Source organism: Ovis aries, chromosome 2, assembly GCF_016772045.2.
Source record: "Ovis aries strain OAR_USU_Benz2616 breed Rambouillet chromosome 2, ARS-UI_Ramb_v3.0, whole genome shotgun sequence".
NCBI classification, from domain to species: domain Eukaryota; kingdom Metazoa; phylum Chordata; class Mammalia; order Artiodactyla; family Bovidae; genus Ovis; species Ovis aries.
In genome coordinates, this window is record NC_056055.1 from 174,488,932 (window position 1) to 174,512,387 (window position 23,456).

Sequence of the window (23,456 nt, forward strand, 5' to 3'; positions counted from 1 at the left end):
CCACCAAGGAGCATAGAACCAGAGCAGCAGCTTAGAGTCTAGCGATGCTGTGCTTACCACAGGGTGAATAATACAGCGGCTTGAGTTTTAAACCTGTAAGAAATAAGATGCTGGACCCAATGCAAGACTGGAGAATTGGAATTAAGAACCCTCAAACTGGAACACTCAAAAAGTGACAGCCACTAAAAAGACAGACTAGAGAAAAATCTGTAAGTACAGATAAATAAGAAATTTGTCTGTCTCTGAATTCTAGATGAGTAAAAATGTCTCCTTGGGGAAATAGAAGGCCCAGACACATCCAGGGCTAAATTACTCACATTTTCTAGGAACTCCTAGAGTTGAGAGATAAGCAAAAATTGATCCTATACCAGTGATAAATCTGAGGGTCCAAGAGTAATACCACAAGGCGTTCAGGGAAGAAAAATAGACTAACCAATTAAAAATTTCAAAATCCACAAGGAGAAAACGACCATATGCAGAAGGCAGAACCCATAATAAATATAAGACTAGACACTCAAGAACTTGAAGTAATGGAATTAAAATCTTAAAAAGAATTTTTAAAAACACTGTGTAGTATTTAAGATAATTAAATATCTAAATTTTAAAAAGCAACCTTTAGAAAAGTCACATAACAGGCAGACAGTAGAGGTTCTAAAGAGTGTGACTAGTAAGCTTAACCTAAAGGACAATTTTAAATCTCAGTCTACTCCCAACAATGGTAACCCTTCAAGCTCTCCTGTGTTCAGAAATAATTCATGGATCAATAAAATAATTTTAATAAATATTATAAAATATTTTTTACTACAAGAAATGAAAATACATACATCAAATGTGGGGGATGCTGCTGTGCTGTGCTTAAAGGAAATGGTTTATAATGCATATAACAGAACCTAATAAGGATTCAATTAGTAAGTTAATTGAAAAGAGCAACAAAGTAACCCCCCCATCAAAAACTGAATAATAAAGGAAATTTTAAAAATCAGTAAAAATGAAAGTTGCTCAGTTGTGTCTGACTATTTGCAACCCTGTGGACTGTATCCCACCAGGCTTCTCCGTCCATTGAATTCTCCAAGCAAGAATATTGGAATGGGTAGCCATTTCCTTCTGTAGGAAAAAAAAAACAGGGAAATTAATAAACTACAGAAAAGAAACAATAGAAAAACAACAAAACTAGCTTTTTTTGAAAAATGACTAAATAAACCTCTGACAAGACTGAGTATGAAAACAGTGATGGATTTAAAAATTACACTTGTCTCATTGCATGACCTTGCAATAAAATTTTCTCTGCTGAAAAAAAAAAAAAAAGCAACAAAAAATTACACTCATACACATAAAACACTAATAAAGCAAAATAAAAAGGAAGCTAGTTACACATACAGTAGGGATTGTCAAAAATCACAAGAAAATACTATGCACAACATCGAAATAGATTCAACAGACAATATTTCAGAAAAATATAATTTACTACAAACTATCCAAGAAGATGTACACAATCTGACTAGATCTATTGTCAGTAAAGACGATGAGCCAGCAGTTTAACATTTATCCACAGACAAGCACACAGACAGACACATACATAAATATACCCACAAAAAACAAATGCAACCTCAGATGATTCCATGAGTAAGTTCTACCAAACACTGAAGGAACAGATATTTTCAATCTTATTCAAACTGTTTCACAAAACAGAAAAAGAGGAAATGCCCTTTATTCATTTTATGAAAGTGGCATATACTTGATGCCAAACCAGACAGGGCAGTGTTAGAATCGAAAACCACTGGTCAACCTCACAAACACAAGCAAACAGGAAGCTTTTATAAACTGTTATCAAACTAAATTCAGTGAGCCTATCAAAAAAATCTCAATTATAGGCTGCCTCTCAGGAAGATTTAACATTAGAAAATCTTTTTATATAATCTATCCAATAAAAAGTAAATTAGAAAAATAGATGTTATAAAAGCAAATCAAAGCAAATGATAAAATTCAATTCCCATTTGGGGGAAAAAATTCTTAGTTGAAATAAAAGGAGTTTCTTTTAGATAAAGAAAATCTAATAAAAATAAATTGCCAATATAGCAATAGTGAAAAGTTAGTTTCCCCTTTAAAAATGAGGAAAAACATAAAGATGTCAGCTATTACTACTTCTGTGCAAACTTGTACTGTTAATCAGTGCAGTAAAATAAGAAAATGAAAAATCTTAATGTAAGAATTAGAAAAAAAAAAAGGTCATAATTCTCAGATAGGCTTGATAAACACAGAAAAGTCAAAAACCTCTATAGACAAACTCAGTAAAAGTTGCTGGCACACAAACAATATACACAGTCAATAATATTTTCACACACTCACAACAAGTAGAATATGTGATTATTTTATTTATTTTTAATTGGAGGATAATTGCTTTACAATATTGTGTTGGCTTCTGCCAAACTTCAACATGAATCAATTGCAGATATACCTATGTCCCTTCCCTCTTGAAACTTCCTCCCACCTCCCACCCCAACCCACCCCTCTAGGTGGTCACAGAGTCCCAGTTTGAGTTTCCTGAGTCATACAGCAAACTCCCACTGGCTATCTATTTTCCACATGGTAATGCATGTTTCCATCCTGCTCTCTCAATTCGTCCCACCCTCTCCTTCTCCCACTGTGTCCGCATAACTGTTCTTCATGTCTGTGTTTCCACTGCTTCCCCACAAATAGGTTCATCAGTACCATCTGTCTACATGCCATATACATGCATTAATAGATGATATTTGTTTTTCTGTTTCTGACTTACTTCACTCTGCATTAGTTCTAGGTTCATCCACCTCATTAGAACAGACCCAAATGCATTCCTTTTTATGGCTGAGTAATCATCGTATATATGTACCACAGCTTTCTTATCCATTCATCTCCGGATGGACACCACGCTGCTTCCATGTCCTAGCTGTTGTAAATAGTGCTGCAGTGAACATGGGGCACATGTAGCTTTTCCAGTTTTGGTTTCCTGAGGGTATATGCCTAGCAGTCGGATTGCTGGGTCATATGGTGATTTTATTCCTAGTTTTTTAAAGAATCTCCATACTTTTCTCTATAGTGGCTGTATCAATTTGCATTCCCACCAATAATGCAAGGGGGTTCCCTTTTCTCCACAGCTTCGCCAGTATTCATCATTTGTAGTTTTTTTTTGATGATGGCCATTCTGATCGGTGTGAGGTGATGCCTCATGGTAGCTTTGATTTACATTTCTCTAATAATGGGCAATGTTGAGCATCTTTTCAAGAACATGTGATTTTGAAAAAGATCCATGTAACAATAACAGCAAAAGTTATGAAGAACATAGAAATACATCTAACAAATGAGGTGAAAATATTTATGAACAAATTTTTTTTTAATTTTAAGAATATGTTTAGAGAAACTAAACAAATGGAGAGATAGATCATTTTGTTATTTGGGATGTGGATTCAACTGGGTATAATAGAGATTTTGAAATAACAGTGGTATAAACTATTAGTCTCTTTATCTCTCAGTTATAATTTGGATGTAGGTATTCCAGAGCTCGTATGGAAACTGGGGCAACTATGCCATATTCATACGTATTTGCAGAAATCAGTTTTCCAATATTAAATTCAAGTTCCATTATAAATCTCAGTGTATCTTTATCTAGGATAAGCTCATCATAAAATCCATATAAAAGAGTAAAGGTCCAGAAATAGCAACATAATTTTGAAGAAGTAAAAGGAAGGTATCATTTACTGAATATCGAAACACATGATGAAACAAAAAATTTGAACAAACATTTCTCCAAAGAACATATGCAAATAGCCAACAAGCACATGAAAATAAGCTCAGCATCACTTGACATTAAGGAAATGCAAATCAAAACCACAGTTAGACATGGCTTTATACCTATGAAGATGACTACAAACAAAAATGAGACAATAGCAAGTGTTGGTGAGAATGCAGAGAAATTGGAACCTTCATAATTACTAATGAGAATGTAAAATGGTACAGTCACTTTGATGGTTCCTCAAAATGCTAAACACAGAGTTGTCATTTCAGCCGGCACACTCCTCCTAGGCATCTACCCAAAAGAAATGAAAGCATGTCCACACAGAAACTTGCACATGAATGTTCAAAGTGGCATTACTCATCATAGCAAAAAAAAAAAAAAAGAGGGGGGGGAACAACCCAAATGTTCATTAACTAAAGAATGGATAAACAAAATGTTATATATCCATTCAATAGAATATTATTTAGCCATAAAAAGAATACATGCGACATGGATAAAGCTTGAAAAATGCTAAGAGAAATAAGTCAAACAAAAAAGATCACCTATTGTATGATTCCTTTGATATAAAATGCCCAGAATGGGAAAATCTGTAGAGATAGAAAGTTAGTGGTTGCCAGGAGCTAGGGTTTAAAGGGAAGCAGGGAGTGACTACTATTGTAAAGATGGTTTCTTTCGGAGGTGATGAAAGTGTTCTAGAATTAGATAGTGATTGTAGTTGCTCAGTTTTGGGAATATACCAAATTTTATATTTAACAAGGTAAATTTTATGGTACATATGTCCCAATAAAAATAACTTATGGAGTTATAGCAATTAAAACAATGTGGTGTTGCTATGGAAATAGACATCTTGACCCACAGAACTGAATACATAGCACAAAAGGGACCTACATACACACAAGCAGACTTGCGGCACAGGTGACATATACAGGGAGAGGAGGAACTACTGCAGGAGCAACGAAAAAAAATTAGGCTCCTCCTTCATACTGTCACCAAAACTAATTTCAAATGGATTAAAGATAGGGATGTGGAAAATCAAAACGGTAAAACCTATAAAATAAAATATAGTAAAATATCTTTCATGAATTTGGGATAGGAAAGGGCCCCACAAGCCACAAAAAAAAGGAAAAAGAAATAGACAATCAATTTTAAAACATAAAATAATCATAGTATGGTCACTTATGAATACCTACACTGTAGTTAAAATAGGAAGACATTCATAAGAATAACTTACATCAGGTTCAAGTGAGCAGTTACCTTTGAAGAAGGAGGGAGAAATGAGAAAAAGATACAGTGAGCAGTAACTGAGTGGGTACTAATTTATCTTTCTCTTTTTTAAAGAACTCTATGAGCAAAGGTAGCAAAATAATAACCATTGTTAAAACTTTGTGATGAATATATAAGGGTCTGTTTCCTCTAAAATTCAGTATTTTTGAAGCATTTGGGGAATAAGATTTTCTTTTTTTCACATATTAACATACTACCTTGCCTATCCTGCCTTTCCAGGGTCAGCATTTCTGTGGTGAAAGCATAGAATGTTAATGATCTTCACAAAGTTATAGAGCAAACTTGCAATAGAAATGGGCTCAAGCCCAGCTACACTCCACTTCAACTGCCTGATCTTTCTGGAAACAGCACATGTCTGCCATGCTGGGCAAGCGTTCAACTTCTTTCCACTTTAAATGTTATGTGGATTTACTAAACCAAAGAAGTCAGGGGAGAAACTTAAATCACTGCCTTGGCAAATCACTATTTGCTGCTAGTCCTGAGGACTTATTCCACCATAAAATCAATGAGGGCAGAGGGAGTAAGGGAGTGAAAATGTAGTACTTTTATTCCTCTGAAGTGCAGAGTATTACTCCTGCGCTCCATGGGGTTGTTCTTCTGCTTCCCTGCTCACCTGTGGGAACACAGATGCCCAGACAAGGGCATCCACTTGCAGGTGCCAAGTCAGGACTGGGAAAAAGCACATTTAGAGCACCTCCCGCTAAACTGGGGCGTTCAGTAAAGAGCTTGCCAATAGCAAGAAGGGAGCCAGCAGCTGCAAGGGAACTAGAGAAAGCCCACCTGCCTAGCTCTTCTTCTTCAGTGTCAGAACATGAAGGGGTAGCTCTGGCACCAGGTTAAGGGTACAGAGAGAAGCAGAGCTGGGTTCTGGGAGCACAAACAACATGCCCAAGGCAGTGATTCTTAATTTAAACCACACATTATCATAACTAAGGAACACAAAAATTAAATTAAAATTTAAATCAATTTAAATTAAAAAATTAAAATACAGATGACCAAGCCCCACCTCCAGCAATCGGATGCAATTGGCTTGAAGCAGGTCACTGTTATTATTGACAAGCACAGCAGGTAATTCTAATGTGCAGCCTCTCCCCTAACAACTAACAGCAATAATTTAAGAGAAATGGTTTCCTCAGGCCTGACCATAAAAAGAATGAAATCAGTAAGTCCAGGCTTATATGACCTGGGGCCAGTTATGCAATTTGACTCAACCCCTATTTTTTTACTTGACCATGGAGACAATAATACCTACCCCTCAGTGATGGTAGTAATTAAGATGATACACTCAAGAGTACCTACCACGTGGCTATTATCAACAGTCATCTGCACCCTAGGAATGGCTCATTTGTGGTCAAGTGCATCCTTGTGGTGGTGACTCAGAACCAGACAGAAGCCAGAGTCTGGCATGTCTCAGCCACACCCACATTTGTGGGAAAAGGTGATGTCTCACAGCACCCATCTTGTTCTTTCTGGATCAAACATCGGGCTTTGGCTTGGATAGCAAATCCTTAAACAGTTAATTCTCGGTTATTCAAAGGGATGGAAAACAGCTAGTGCTAGTACTACAGACTGAAGGCTTATGTCTCCCCAAAATTCATATGTTGAAAACTAACTCTCAGTATGATAGTATTAGGAGGTGGGGGATCTTCGGGAGGTAATTAGCTCATAAGGGCAGTTCAGTTCAGTTTAGTCACTCAATTGTGTTCGACCCTTTGCAACCCCATAGACTGCAACATGCCAGGATCCCCTGTCCTTCACCATCTCCCAGAGCCTGCCAAACTCATGTCCGTTGAGTCAGTGATGCCATCCAACCATCTCATCCTCTATCATCCCTTTCTCCTCCTGCCTTCAATTTTTTCCAGCATCAGGGTCTTTTCCAGTGAGTTGGTTCTTCACATCAGGTGGAGTTTGGAGTTTCAGCTTCAACATCAGTCCTTCCAATGAATATTCAGGACTGATTTCCTTGAGGATGGACTGGTTGGATGTCCTTGCAGTCTAAGGGACTCTCAAGAGTCTTCTCTAACACCACAGTTCAAAAACATCAATTCCACAGTGCTCTGTTTTCTTTATAGTCCAACTCTCACACCCATACATGACCACTGGAAAAACCATAGCTTCGACTAGATGGACCTTAGTCAGCAAAGTAATATCTCTGCTTTTTAATATGCTATCTAGATTGGTCATAGCCTTTCTTCCAAGGAGCAAGTGTCTTTTAATTTCATGGCTGCAGTCTCCATTTGCAGTGAGTCCGAAGCCCGAGAAAATGAAGTTTGCCACTGTTTGCACTGTTTCCCCATCTACTTGCCATGAAGTGATGGGACCAGATGCCATGAAGTTAGTTTTTTGAATGTTGAGTTTTAAGCCAGCTTTTCACTCTTCTCTTTCGCTTTCATCAAGAGGCTCTTTAGTTCCTCTGCACTTTCTGCCATAAGGGTGGTGTCATATGTGTATCTGAGGTTATTGATATTTCTCCTGGCAATCATGATTCCAGCTTGTGCTTCATCCAGCCCAGCATTTCACATGATGAACTCTGTATTTAAGTTAAATAAGTAGGGTGACAGTATACAGCTTTGACATACTCCTTTCCCAATTTGGAAACAGTCTGTTGTTCTATGAACTCATCCTTCTTGACCTGCATACAGATTTCTCAGGAGGCAGGTCAGGTGGTCTGGTATTCCCATCTCTTGAATAATTTTCCACAGTTTGTTGTGAGCTACACAGTCAAAGGCTTTGGTGTAATCAATAAGGCAGAAATAGATGTTTTTCTCGAATTATCTTGATTTTTCTATGATCCAAAGGATGTTGATAATTTGATCTCTGGTTCCTCTGCTTTTTCTAAATCCAGCTTGAACATCTGAAAGTTTACAGTTCACATACTGTTGAAGCCTAGCTTGAAGAATTTTGAGCATTACTTTGCCAGCATGTGAGATGAGTGCAATTGCGCAGTAGTTTGAACATTCTTTGGCACTGCCCTTCTTTGGGACTGGAATGAAAACTGACCTTTTCTAGTCCTGTGGCCACTGCTGAGATTTCCAAATTTGCTGGCATATTGAGTGCAACACTTTAACAGCATCATCTTTTAAGATTTTAAATAGCTCAACTGGAATTCCATCACCTCCACTAGCTTTGTTCGTAGTGATGCTTCCTAAGGCCCACCTGACTTCGCGTAAGTGCAGAGCCCTCATGAATAGGATTAGTGCCCTTATAAAAGAGACCCCAGAGAGCTCCCTCACTCCTTCTTCCACATGAGGACAAAGAAAGAAGATGCCATCTATGAACCAGGAAAGGGGTCCTCACCAGACATTGTATGGGCTAGTGCCTTGACCTTGACTTACAACCTACTGAACTGTGAGAAATGAACGCCTGTTGTTGATAAGCCACCCAGCCCATGGTGTTTTGTTACAGCAGTCTAGATGGACTAAAACAGGTAAGTAACTAAAAGATTGCCTATTGGGGATTTGAAAATGCATCACAGGCTGGCACAGGCAGAATAATGAGCCCGTGAAGACATCCATATCTACGCCCCAAAGTAGTCCACTGGTGAGTACAAAGTGAATACAGTAGGTTACCTGGCAAAGAGGAATTAAGGCTGCAAAGGGCATTCAGTCTGTGCACCACCTGACCTTAACATGAGGAGATGACCTTGCATTGGGAAGGAGCCCAATGTCATCACAGGGTTCTCTGTAAGTGGAAGGGGGAGGCAGAGGAGAGAAAACTAGGGAGATGGTATCATGAGAAGGACTGGACCCAGTGCTGCTGGAAGAAGCTACAGGAAGAACATAGGAGCTGTAAGTGAACAACGTGGGTGACCTCGAGAAGCTGCCAAGGGGGGGAAACGGACTTTCCCCAGAGTTCCCAAAGGGAGGCAGCCCCACTGACACCTTGATCTGACCCCTTCGAGACCTGTATCAGGCCACTCACCTCCAAAATTGCTGGATCATAAACCTGTGCTGATTTAAGTACTGTTTATGATAACTGTTTTTTTCCAGCCTCTGATTCCATTTCGCTTTTTTTCCTCCTATGTCTCTACTTAAACGTACAGTCTATCGCCTTAGCTCAGAGCACATCATCACCAAAAATTCCCCTGAGATTTCATAGTCTCTGACAGTCGGTTACACTTGGGGCACCCATCTTCAGTCTGTGGTAAGCACAGCAGTAGAAAACTGGTAGGACAAATACTTGTATAACCAGAGGTATTCAAGTCCTCTTCTTCGGGTGTCCCTGGCTAAACTAGATGACTGATGGTGACACAGGGGAAAATGACCTTAAGAACTGGTGCTTGAGAAGGAAATTCTAAGACCTGAGGGTTACTCATTCATTCACTTGAGAATAATAGCTGAGCACCATCTTGGCACTGGACAGCGGGCACACCAGGTGAGCAAGGCATGCCCGAGGACTGTAGGCCCTCACCATCTAGACCCAGGAGGCAGCAAGAGAAACAAGGAGTGCTGTGAACTATGTCTACTGTCAGCAAATCATCCCAATGAAATGATGTTCCAGCTGAATTTGGAAAAACTAGCAGACGTTTGTGGAGCAAACCAAATTCCAGGAAAAGAGACGTATGAAGCAGTGCAGGGCTCTTGTGAACACAGTCCCCCATAAACCACCCCACATGGTCTGAAAGCATGTTGGACTCTGGGATTCCATGGACTGTAGCCTCCCAGGCTCCTCGGTCTATGCCTTCCCCCAGAACAGATGCTTCTCCAGGACATCCCTGGCTTGACCTGCTGCAAAGTGCAGGGGTCCTGGCTCACCCGTCTGTCACACAACAGTATGTTACAAATCTCTGACAGGTAGTAGGTACTCAGTAAAAATTGTTGAGGGAAGGAACAGACGGAGGGAAGGAGGGGAAAACACCCATTTTCAGATCTTCCTTACAACCTCACCCTCACTTCTGAGCTTCCTTCAGGGACCACTACTCATCCTCAGTCTGATGCTCACCCCATGAGCCACCGTCAGCCCAACTCCCACTTCAGAGGTACCCAGGACACAGCCCTGCCCGTCTCCTCCCCAATGGACTAGACTCCTGCAGTCTGCACCCAACCCTCCCTCTGGTTTTCCTGTACCACTGTCCATGGCCCAGCGCTGGTAAGAGAGAAACTAAGATGCTAGTGCCTCCCTAGAGACTCTCCACACACCTCCTTCTCCTCTGGAGAACAGGGAGGGAGACCAGGTCACGCAAATGTCTATTCTAATGCACCAGAGACTAATCCTCCTTCCAAACCAGGAGAAAGTCACACTCATTCTCTTTAGAGAAAGAAACAAAGCACCACGATGGTGATGCTTGTTTAAAGGCCTCTGGCTCTCACCTAGAAACCCCAGATTTTTAGAACGATAACATTCTGTGACGTGGACAGCTGTCATCTCATTTTCATTTAAAGTGTGATTAACTATCTCTTAGAAAAAATACTGTTTCTTCACTGATCAGTATTTTATAATCTAACGATTGTTTATTTAAACAGGTCCCTATTCTTTCACTCTCTTACTGCTCAATAAGATTACTATTCCTACATGCTACCAGGTATAAAGTCTAGAGCCTGCCAGGGTTCTTACCACAGTGATGACTAATTATAAATATTGGCTGACATTTGCTTCAAAATACGTTCATATCTGTGTGCCATTTCCACTGGTTCCCTGAACTCTGAGCTTTTCATAAAGAAACAAACAAAAGAAAATATCAAACTAACATGGCAGATATTTCAATCAGCCCAAAGAAGTGGAAACACAACTTTGAAGAGTAAAGAATTTCCAAACCAAGATTTTAAACCAAGAACATATTCAACTCTACAGTCAACAGCACCTGTGACATTCTGCCTATCATGCATCACTGTCCAGTCCAGACCATTAACAGGGGGATTTGCAATGGCTTCAGATGGTCCTAAGGAAGAAACCTCACCTGTTTCAGAATTTCGCAGAGGACTGCCTGGGCAGAAACCACATAGCCAAAGCCTAACATAAATAAAGAAGTACTTTACACAAACCAAGGTGGAAAAGATGAATAGATGTGTGTTTTTTCCTCTATTTGTATGACTGTTCGAGGACCTAATGAGAACAATATTCAGGCTGTGTGTGGGGGAGGTGTGACCCACACAGTGAGCAGCCTGCTGCCCCAGCACTTTGTAGACTGTACACACTCCAGGTCAGAACTTGATTTGTGGCTATGAACCTTATTTCTCAGCTAGTCGATGGTTGCCTTTCTCACTCTGCCTCTGACCACGTGTGCAAAAATCCTCGGCTTGGATCATACGGGCCGCATTGCCCATGAAGTGGATTGGCCTGCCCTAGAATGGTTTCTCACCTGTGCATAGCTCTGTCAAAATGCTCCAAAAGGCTTCAGTCCTGGGCTGAGTGTTCTATGTGACTTTCAAGCTGTTCTCACCCATCCAGAGAAGTTGCTTGCACACTTCATCTACCTCTGTGTGCAGAGCAGGCTTGGCGCACTTCCCACAGTCACTCTGAGCCTTTAATACTCAGTTCTTGATCCCCTTTTCCAGACCAGTTGGTGCCCTTATCTGTACTCCCCTTGTGTTCTGCATCCATCTCTATTATTAATATTCAACAGATAAATATGAGGATAATAGGTGAATATATATTAGATTTACGCTGCATCTTATTTATCTTTGTACCTTCGATGTGTAAACTATGGCTAGCAAAAATAGGTTCTCAATAAATATGTAGGTAAAGCAGATGTATGTCACTGCTGAAGCGCTCTCCCATCAAAGGAAAGTTCAGAAAGTAAAGCTAGTCCTGCAAGGGCCTGGCCAATCCCAGCTAGAGGCTGGCTGGGTGGGAAGACTTTCCTGCCTGTCTGAAGCCCACAGCTGCTACCCTCTACTCTTGGTAAGCTGCTGGAGTTTTAATAGCTAGTGAGGGGTGCCTGACTCTATTCTAGCATCACTCTACCAGTCTGACTCTTCTTTTCTCTTAATGTTGGAGATAAAGGACATCTGGTCTGACGAGAATAAGCATCAAATGGGACATTAAACAGATTTGCTGTCCAAACTCTGCAACACATGAGACTGTACAATCATATCTGGTCCTCAGCTTACTCGTCCTTAAAATGAGCTGGATGCCACTTTTCACCCACTATCATGGCTATAATAAAAAGACAATAATGTGTTGGGGAGGATATGGAGAAATTAGAACCCCCATATAATGCTGGTGGGAATGTCAGATGGTGCAGCTGCTTTGGACTATAGTGACAGTCCCTCAAAAGTTGAAATGAAAGTCTTCAGCAATTTCATTCCCAGGTATTAACCCAAGAAAAATAAAAACATATTTCCAGACAAAAACTTGTACACAAATGTTCATAGCAGCATTATTCATAGTAGCCGAAAAAACATAGAAACAACCAATGAATTAACCAGTGAATAAATAAGTGAAATGTGGCATATCCGCATGATGAAATATTATTCAGCGATAAAAAGGGACAAGGTACTGATACATGCTACAATATGGATAAATCTTGAAGACTATGCAAAATGAAAGAAGGAATGGGGACTGTTTCATGAGTACAAGATCTTTGGGAGTAATGAAAACGTTTCAGAATTAGAGATGATTACACAACATTGTGGATATACTAAATACAGTAAAATATACTCTTTAAAGTGGTTAATTTTATGTCGTGTGAATTTACCTCAATTTAAAAAAAAAAAAAAACTTTGAGTTGAAGTGTTTTTTTAACCCAGCCTAGATTAATCTTTTACAGAGCCATAAAATATCATTTTTAATATATTTTTAGTGGAAAGGAGGGCCCCCAAAAGCTTTCTGCAGCTTTGCTTGGAGTGGAGGCTGACTGTCCCACTAGAAAGGGACCCATCACATCAGGGGTTCTAGAAATATGAGTTACTGAAACAAAGTATCCTTATTTTAACACCAGGCTGGGATGGCCTTTAGAAATGAAAACAAATGAAATCAGTAATGATTACTAATGTTTTAGTCAGCCTCTTTTCTTTATTCATCTGGATACTGCTAGACATTCTGCCTACAAAGGAGGCCTCCCCATTTTACAGATATGCGAAGTGAGGCTGCTGAGAGAAGGTACATGGTTTACCGAAGTCACAGAGCATGGGAGAACAAGAACCAAGGAATCATATCCAAGTTTGTGTGTCTGACTTTTTCTACTATACCATGCGGCCTCTTACAAAGGGGTATTTGGTTCTTACACAAAAGCATCTCAGCTATAGCAAACCCTGAAAGTTGTGCCTTACACTGAGCTCAGTATCTGAAAACAGTCACCATGGGCTTTGCTAAATGTGCACGCACTTAAATGTGGGCAGGACTACCAGGAGGCTCTGCAGATGACCTTGTAGAGACAACAGACCATAAAAAACGTCAGAGATGATAAAGAGGAGCACAAATAGGATCAGAAAAGTCTGTGGACTGTCACTGGGGGCATTTGCTTTCCTTAGCCTGAAACCATCACTGATCAATTTCACTTGTAGACTAATCATTTTCTGATCTCATTAGCTGGTCCAGGGCTTAAGTGTATTAGTGAGTCTGGGAGGGAAAATAGGTTTCACTCCAAATAGCAAAGGGATGGGGGAAACAAGTCTCACACACTTGATGCTAGAAAGTTTTGTGCGAATCAGCAAGTTCAAGATTTGCTTGCATAAAGGTCAGTAGCAAGCTTGTAAACCCAACCTAGAGGGCTGCCCTTTGGGAAACAGGTGAAGGAGGGGGTTCTCTTAGACCCAGATACAGGAAGATGACCTTTCAGAATCTATGCCCAATTACCCGGTTAAACAAAAAGAGCCCCAGGCACCTCTCTGGATACCATATTTTATCATCTTTTGGCTGTGGACAGTTTCCAAGAAAGCTGTCCTGTTGAAAAATTGCTGGGCGGTGAGAGAAATCAGCAAAAGGTGCATATTTGTAAACAGAATCTCTAAAATTCATTATTTTTCCCAGAAGGGATTAAGGCCAGCTCTACCACCACTGGATAAAAATGGCTTTGATAGCTGTGGCTGTCATTTGGATGACAAATGTATTTTTCTTTGCTTCCCAGAGTGCACATCCCTTGACACACTCACGATGAGGGGATGTTAATTGCTAAGCCCCATTGGAAAAAGAGAAGGGTGCTAACAATGCACACGTTTTAATGAGAGGGTCTGTGCCACCAAGAAGGGTTGGTCTAAACTCTTTGCTCAACTGCCTGTTCTCCAAGGAGAGTTTTCTGCCTCATGGAGAATATGAGGAGCAGGGGTGTGATTAGGAAAGATGGTGTGACTGCTGAGCTGCCCAGAGCAGGTTAAGAGTCACCCTTGAGAACTGTTACTTTTGGGGGGGCAGCCTGTTCTCAGGGGAGGCAGCTAGTACAAGAATGAAGCTGGTGTGAAGACGCAGGCAAGCCTGGCAGACCCTGAATGCAGCAGGGTCTACACTGGATGCTCAACTGCCTTGACCCCACCCCTGTCTTCTTCTAACCCAGATCCCTGTGGCCCACATTCTCCCTCCCCATTCCATGCTGAGTGTCTCAGGCCAGGGCCTGGGAAATCCAGAAGGGACCACAGAGATCAGTTGCAGTTGGGAGTGGCAAATACTTGCCCCTGCACCTCCTCTTTCACCTCCTGTGCCCAGATCAGACATCACTGATTGACCACATTGCTCCATCTTTTTGACCCTAAATGTAACCTCAGAATTCGCTTTAGCTCAGCATTCCAAAAGCCACCAAGAGAGTCAGTCAATACACCGGATAAAACTTGTTTTCCAATTTTAGTTTTGTCTAACTTCATCTGATTTTTTCTATTTTAACACATTTCTTACTTATTTGGCTAAAGATTACATAGTACACTAGTATTCTTGATTTTTTTTTTCTTCTGTCCCTGACTCCTCTGCTTAAAAAAAAAAAAAAAGCTTTATTGATATATAATCCACATACCATAAATAAACCACTTTAAAGTATACAAATCAGTGATTTTTTTGTATATTTCTAAAGTTGTGCAACCTTCATGACTGTCTAATTTCAAGATATTTTAAATCACCCCAACAAGACACCCCTCAAACCCATTAGTAGTCACCCCTCACTCCCCACTTCTCCCTCGCCCCTTGCAACCACTAATCTACTTTCTTTCTCTTGGGATTTGCCTCCTCTGGATATTTAATTAAATGGAATTAGGCAACATGTAAATTTTCTGTCTTAAAGTTTCATTTATTTCTTTCTGTTATCAATTATTATTATTATCATTATTATTATTATTACTTTTGGCCACACAGCTTGAGGGATCTTAGTTCCCCAACCAGAGATCTAACCCTATCCCTCAGCAGTGAAAGTGAGGAGGAGTCTTAACCACTGGACTGCCAGGAAATTCTCTCCTTCTAATTTTGAAAGAAAGCAACACATCACTGTGCTCCTACAAGTGTCCGGGCCCCAGGCACTGAGTCTATGGGAGAAACTGGCCCCACCTCCCACCCACTGGAGCAGGGCCAGCCCTGCAGCCACCACACACGCCTCTGCCAGTTTCTGACACCTTCTGGGCAGGTGCCCAAAGGGCCAGGTCCTGAGAGTGAACAAGTGCCAGCCACCCCCACCCCCAGTCCCACTACTGTGTCATGCCAGTCCACCCTGCTCCCCACTGCCCCGTTCATGGCACTGACCCAGAAGTTAGATGCAACTCATCCTCGACTCAGCCCACCCTGTGAGGCCCAGAGCTTTGATCCCAGGCCAGGCGTGTCTGCCTGGTCTCTTTCTCACTTACAACCGTTCTCTCTAGAGGATTTCCTTATGCAGAGAGGATGTCCACCCTGGGCTGAATCCCAGGGTGTGCCAGCTTACAAGTAAATATGCCACCGCTAACAACTCTCTTTGGCTTCCTCTGTCACCAGTGGGCCATTCTGGAGGCCATGCAGAGCCCTGCTTGGACAGCAGGCACAGGAAGCTCAAACACATGCCTTTGTCACTTTTCCTGGCTCCTCCTCCCCAGTCTGTTCCCAGAAAACTCCTTCTGTTCCCTGAGCCTCTCCATCTGGAGGGATGGGAAAGGAAGACTGTCAAACCCTCTGAAGGGATTTCCAGAAACTGCGGTGGGAAGGCAGACTTTAAGGAGAGGACCACACAATGGAGGCCTCAGGGAATTTACATCTCCTGTGTGTGATTAAGTATCCTACAGGCTGAAGGGAGGGCTGACAGCCAGAGGCCTGGCCAGGAGTCTTCAAGGCTCAGGACAGTGCCAAGACCCGTTAGCCTGCAGGGGATAGTGCAGTGGGTAGGGTTCAGGCAACCATCACTCCTGGGTCCTACCCCTCTCTCTGTCCCTCTCCATCTCTGGATCCCTCAACCATTCCAAAACTTCTACAAAGAGTCAATCTACAAGTAGTTATCAGCCCTCTTGTTCATTTACGCATTTGTTCACCTACCTTTTCCCAAGTTCAGGATATGCCCTGTGCTAGAGGCCAGAAATGCAGACATGAACCAGGTGTGGCCCTCAGCAACAAGTGGACCGGGGGGCATTGCAAACAGGGTAACAGCACAATAAGGCGACCTGGTGAGAGCATCAAGGGAAGAAGGTTAGTTCTTCCTGAAAGTGGGGCTCAGCATCAGGAAAGGGTTTAAGGAGTGTATTGCTTTGCTAGGGCTTCCGTAACAAAATAGCACAGTCTAGGGGGCTTAACAGAGAAGGCAATGGCAACCCACTCCAGTAGTCTTGCCTGGAAAATCCCATGGACGGAGGAGCCCGGTGGGCTGCAGTCCATGGGGTCGCAAAGAGTCGGACATGACTGAGCAACTTCACTTTCACTTTTCACTTTCATGCATTGGAGAAGGAAATGGCAACTCACTCCAGTGTTCTTGCCTGGAGAATCCCAGGGACGGCAGAGCCTGATGGGCTGCCATCTATGGGGTCACACAGAGTTGGACACGACTTAAGTGACTTAGCAGCAGCAGCAGCAGCAGGGGGCTTAAACAACAGAAATGTATTTCCTTGCCATTCTGGAGGCTAGAAGTCAAAGATCAAGGTGTCGGCAGGGTTGTTTTCTCTCAAAGCTTCTATCCCTACCTCGCAAATGGCCTTTCCTTATGTATACACATCCTTGATGTCTTTCACTTCAGTTCAGTCGCTCAGTCGTGTCCTACTCTTTGCGATCCCATGAATCACAGCACGCCAGGCCACCCTGTTCATCACCGTCTCCTGGAGTTCACTCAGACTCACGTCCATCGAGTTGGTGATGCCATCCAGCCATCTCATGCTCTGTCGTCCCCTTCTCCTCCTGCCCCCAATCCCTCCCAGCATCAGTCTTTTCCAATGAGTCAACTCTTCGCATGAGGTGGCCAAAGTACTGAAGTTTCAGCTTTAGCATCATTCCTTCCAAAGAAATCCCAGGACTGATTTCCTTTAGAATGGACTGGTTGGATCTCCTTGCAGTCCAAGGGACTCTCAAGAGTCTTCTCCAACACCACAGTTCAAAAGCATCAATTCTTCAGTGATCAGCTTTCTTCACAGTCCAACTCTCTCATCCATACATGACTACTGGAAAAACCATAGCCTTGACTAGATGGACCTTTGTTGGCAAAGTAATGATGTCTCTGCTTTTCAATATGCTATCTAAGTTGGTCATAACTTTTCTTCCAAGGAGTAAGCGTCTTTTAATTTCATGGCTGCAATCACCATCTGCAGTGATTTTGGAGCCCAAAAACTAAAGTCTGACACTGTTTCCACTGTTTCCCATCTATTTCCCATGATGTCTGTACGTATATCCAAATATAAGGACACCAGTCAGACTGGGTTAGAGCCCACCCTAAGTTCTTAGTTTAATTTAAGCACCCCTTTAAAGATCTTATGTTCAAATACAGTCACATTCTAAGGCACCAGAATTTAGAGCTTCAACATAGGAATTCAGAGGAGATACAATTCATCCCATAACTGAGAGGCTGTCTTTGGCTGTGCCTTGAAAGCAGAGCCGGAAATAGCCAGATGCACAGAACAGGGACCTGCTCTTGATGTCAAGCTCAGCAGAGCAAAGACCCAGAGAAATTAAGCACTTGTCTCCTTTTGGGAGTGGCAAGAGTTCTGATGAGTGGAAACACAGGACAGAGGCCAGAAGAAAATACCACCACATTCAGGAGGGCTGTGTGTTTCCTGGCAGTTGTGCACATGCCAGTGGACAGTGGCTTAGAGTTCAGATTCTGAGAGTCCTCATCTGCAGACTGACTGCACACAAAATCTTATTTATTAAGATTAAATCTTATAACAAAGTTCATTAAATACCTAGTATTTAGAACAGACACTTAGCACTCTTAGATGGGGCACTCTCCTTCTCCACTTTTGTATTTCTTTACACCTGTCGGTGACCATACTTTAGTTTTAAAAACAACCTAGATGTCCATCTGCAGGTGAATGGATAAGAAAGCTGTGGTACATATACACAATGGAGTATTACTCAGCCATTAAAAAGAATACATTTGAATCAGTTCTGATGAGATGGATGAAACTGGAGCTGCTTATACAGAGTGAAGTAAGCCAGAAAGAAAAACACCAATACAGTATACTGACACATATATATGGAATTTAGAAAGATGGCAATGATGACCCTGTATGCGAGACAGCAAAAGAGACACAGATGTATAGAACGGACTTTTGGACTCTGAGGGAGAGGGAGAGGATGGGATGATTTGGGAGAATGGCACTGAAACATGTATACTATCATGTAAGAAACGAATCACTAGTCTATGTTCGATACAGGATACAGGATACTTGGGGCTGGTGCACGGGGATGATCCAGAGAGACGATATGGGGTGGGAGGTGGGAGGGGGGTTCAGGATTGGGAACTCATGTACACCCGTGGCAGATTCATGTCAATGTATGGCAAAACCAATACAGTATTGTAAAGCAAAATAAAGTAAAAATAAAAATTTAAAAAAAAAAAAGAAAGAAAACATCGGCTTGAAAAGTAGTAGAGGCAGCAAATGCTGAGGAATTCAGAAGGGTGAGAAAATCCATTCCGTGCTGCTATCTCATCATCGAGCATTTACTGGGTTTAGTTCTCTGCTCGGAGGGGGACAAAAATCTAAGGCAGGCTCCTGCTGCAGCAGAGTTGACAGCTCATTTGGGAATGTTCCTCAGAAGATGAGCCCACCCCCCAGGAGGCTGGCAGGGGTGATGCAATTGTAATCACGGCCCTCGCTCCTCTAACCCCCAGAAGGCACAGTACTCAGAACTGGTAGCTAAATCAAAGCATGTGGGACAGAGATGACTTTAAAGACCTCCCAGAAAGTGGCTGACAGCCAGAAGCTCTCTTGGAAAGGGCTCAGAGCTCACCTTCAGATTTTCTTGAAACTGTAACTGAACGAAAGCTTGGAAAATCTGAGTGTGCCGGTCTCTGAGAGGGATGTGGACGGAGCTGTGAGCTTGGAGCCAGAGGATCAAACCCGAGTTCTGGCTCTGCCTTTTCTAAGCTGGGCAACTCTGGTGGAATCCCGGGTCAATGAATCTTTCTGAGGGATTGGTTCCTTTACCTCTGAAATCAAGAGAAGGTTGTGATCCACTTCCATCTGCCTTACTATCAAATAGGGTAATTGAAGAGAACATGCTCTGAGACCCCAAAGTTCTACACACCCTTAGCAGTCCTCCACAAGCGCAAGGCCCTGGGCTTCCCAGGGTGGAGGTGCAAAGACATCTCCCTAGTCCCAGCGTGAGTGTACATGGACAGTGTCCAGCTGCCGGTGGGAACAGGCTGCCTGAGCTCCCCAGCTGGGTTCTGTGTGTTGTCAGTACTGCCCAGGTCATTCCACTGTGAGACCAGAGTTGAGAAGCACAGCTTATAGGCCAAACTGACCAGGCTGCTTGACTCCTTCAGTGAAACACACTTCCTTCCACAGTTGCGATGGTAGAGGAATATCTTTCTTCCCAAAACACTTTCTCAACAGTCAAAGCCTTCCACCTAATCACTAAGGGCTCTGGGTCTCAAAATCTAGTGTGTGCAAAACACACCAGAGATACTTGTTCAAGAGGAAGAGGCCTGGGCCTAGGCCTAACCCAAACCACCCCCAACCACTCCTACAGAGGTTCTGATTCAGTCAGTCTGAGAAGTAGCTCAGGAAATCTCCATTTAATCACATATAGCATAAACACATGTTTGCCAACAAAGGTCCATCTAGTCAAGGCTATGGTTTTTCCAATAGTCATGCATGGATATGAGAGTTGAACTATAAAGAAAGCTGAGCACCAAAGAATTGATGCTTTTGAATTGTGGTTGGAGAAGACTCTTGAGAGTCCCTTGGTCTGCAAAGAGATCCAGTCAGTCCATCCTAAAGGAAATTAGTCCTGAATATTCATTGGAAGGACTGATGTTGAAGCTGAAACTCCAGTACTTTGGCCACCTGATGTGAAGAGCTGACTCATTTGAAAAGACCCTGATGCTGGGAAAGATTGAAGGTAGGAGGAGAAGGGGACGACAGAGGATGAGATGGTTGGATGGCATCACCGACTCAATGGACATGAGTTTGAGTAAACTCTGGGAGGTGGTGATGGACAAGGTGGCCTGGCGTGCTGCAGTCCATGGGGTCACAAAGAGTCAGACCCGGCTAAGTGACTGAACTTCACTGAGTGTAACAAGAATTCACTGGACTCAAAAGAGAAAAAAACAAACTCAAAACTCAAATTTTTTGTTTGTTTTCCTACTAAAACAATGAGTAATCTTAGCCTTCTGACAGCAAGAATAACCACAGTAACTATTGTTTGCTGAGCACATACCATATTCCAGGACCATTAGGACAGTGTCTGGAGTCTTCCTAAGAGCTGTGGCCTGCTATTCTGGGTTCATGCATGTCCTCCCAGCGCCCCTCCCTCTGCTGAGAGTGTGCTTCCCCCATTTCATGTGACTCAAGTGAGGCTGCCCATCAAATTGCCAGGACCTCCCCCATGGGGAGAGGGAGGAATCAGAGGAGGGTATGTGCCTCAGTCCCAGCCAATCAGGTTCCTCCTTCTGGGAGCCAGCCTTGAGTAGAGACAGGTTAGGGCCAAGGGCAGGTGCTGCCTATTTTCCCAGAGCTGAATGTGTGAGCCAGCTTTTCCTAAAACTTGGTTTTGCTCTTTTTCCCATGTCATGAGCTACCCAATAGGCTACCTATAGGTCTTTTTCTGGATTATATTAATCACAGTCAGTTTCATTTATTACAATAAAAAGTTAATGAAGTGTTCATTTTATAGGCACAGTGGAAGTAAACGATTGACCCAAGGTCTCCACAGCCATAAGAAGGCAAAGCAGATGCACAGCCAAGCATGGATGGCTTCATATGATATTGTACCCCTTACATCCTCCTGGGAGCTCAGAAAACTTAGGAGGAAAAGAAAGGGAACTTTTAAAAAATACATACTTATATGCTTTGAATGGTATGAAGAGAAATTTAAAAGTTACTATTAACTCCCACACTCTATAGGTTTAAAAAGGTTTAAAAGCTCCCAGAGACCTAGACTAATTGTTAAATTTATCCATTTCTATTAAATGTCCCAAGGAACTAACTAGCAAATCTCTTACTGAATTATGTATTACATTACAACACATGGTGGAATAAAAAAGAGGCAAAGAAATGCAAACAGTGGTTCCAGTCCAGAAAGTGCCAAAAAAAAAAAAAAAAAATTGGGAAAATAACAATCAGGAGTAGAATTCACCAGCACTTTTACTGAGTGTCTATTTTACTTGATTAAATTACTGACTTTTTGGATTCATGGATCCTAGATTATAAACCTAAAATCATAAAACAGAGGCTTGACTGGCCAAAAATTTCACGAAGCCATCCTTCTGAGCATTAAACCTTCCCACTCTTGTTCTAGAACAGATGGCTTCCCCTGCTTCCTCTTTCTTCTTCTTCTTTCCAACCGTACACATGAGACTACGGGGGGTGGGGGAGGGAAATCTATATTCTACTCCACCGTATGATTTTGTTCTGCTGTTTACCACAGCACAAAGCTGAGATCAAGAAAGTATTGTGACTAAATAGAAACTAGTTTAGCAAGATTTACTTAAAAAACATTCGTAACCCCTGTTCACTGAGTTTTGACTATTTTAAACTGACCTTTTTGGAGGATTCCAGGTAGCCTTTTCATGTCTAATATCCCCAATGTAGCCCCCATACAAATGCCCCTCAATGATAAGCCCTTGGCCACGTTACACGAACACTGCTTCACTGCACTGCTAAGCCAGTAGGTTTGCTGAAGAACCACTAACCCCACTTCTGGGAATTTAGTCTAAAAACATTACCATCAATGTTTAATGACCAAATATTTAGCTCTAAGGCTATTTATCATAGAATTGCTTACAATAGAAAAAAAAATGGAAACAATGGAAATGTCTCAAAATAAAAGATTAATTCAATATATTATGGCATAATCATTATAAAAATATGGTTAAAGAATAGTTAAATGTTCATTAGAAAAATGTTCATGGAATATGTTCATGACATTGTTAAATGTAAAAAATCTTATGGAAAAGTATGTCTGGTATGATTCCAATTTTGTAAATATATATTACCTATTTCCCCCTCCCCAAAAGATTGGAAGGATATTCACCAAAATAGAAAGGATGGTTATCTCTGAGAACTACAATTATAAATTATTTGTATTCTATTTTCTTATTGGTCCATATCCCTTAAAGTTTAAAAAGAGAATTTTTTAAAGCCTACCATTGGGTTGGCCTCAGAATGTCTAAGTTGATTATGTTGACTGTTCCCAGGCAGATCTCAGTTAGCTGTTAATATCCCCCAGGACTGAATTTTCTGATCCTTAACTGCACTCTGAGAAGGCCATTCAGATGATGTCAGGTATTGTCATGCCCCTGTAGAGAAAGAGTCCACAGATAAAAGTCTATAAATTGAAGGGATTTAAAAATAAGAGATTAAAAATTGCCATTGGTCTTATTTCTGTTCATCATCGTCCTGATTTGTAATAGAATGATTTCTCCAACTTTTCAGTGTCTCTTAGAATTTTGTGTTTAGATGACTTCCAAATAATTTAATCTGACAAGCAGATGTTTTTGGTTAAAAAAAAAAAAGTGAGAGGGAAGAAAAAAGTAAAATTGACATAGGTATAAAATGTAACTGGTCAGAGTTAACAGGTGATTTGTAAAGCTTTGCCAACTCTTTTTAAAAATAACCAGAAAATTAGTCAGATGCAAGTAAAAGGTATTGGTTTGAAGAGGTCAGGCCTCTAGTCTGTCTAGAAGGAGCATTACCACCTTGGTGGCCTAAAGCAGGTCTGACAGAAATGAGGAATTACGTCTCCCTCAGGTTCCAAATCCATTCTCAGCTCTATCACCAGGCATCCTGAAAGAAGAGGTTGTTTCAAAAGATGTGAAGAATTACTTTCCTAACATAATTCAAGGTCCACAGATTACTGAAGACACCATCTTGGTTTTGACACAACCTCCCAACGCATCTCATGTATCAATAGAGACTCCCCCTTCTCTCTCTGC

The 23,456-nt window shown here is 41.7% G+C and overlaps 1 long non-coding RNA gene across 1 annotated transcript; it reads right to left on the minus strand.

Moving 5' to 3' along the window:
* Window positions 1-826: 826 nt before the first annotated feature.
* On the minus strand, window positions 827-22,814 carry LOC132659263 (uncharacterized). Its single transcript, XR_009599483.1, has 3 exons — window positions 22,669-22,814; window positions 16,409-16,533; window positions 827-1,104 (listed from the first exon to the last, which is right to left on the minus strand). It is a non-coding gene; the product is annotated as an uncharacterized LOC132659263 (long non-coding RNA).
* Window positions 22,815-23,456: the final 642 nt, after the last annotated feature.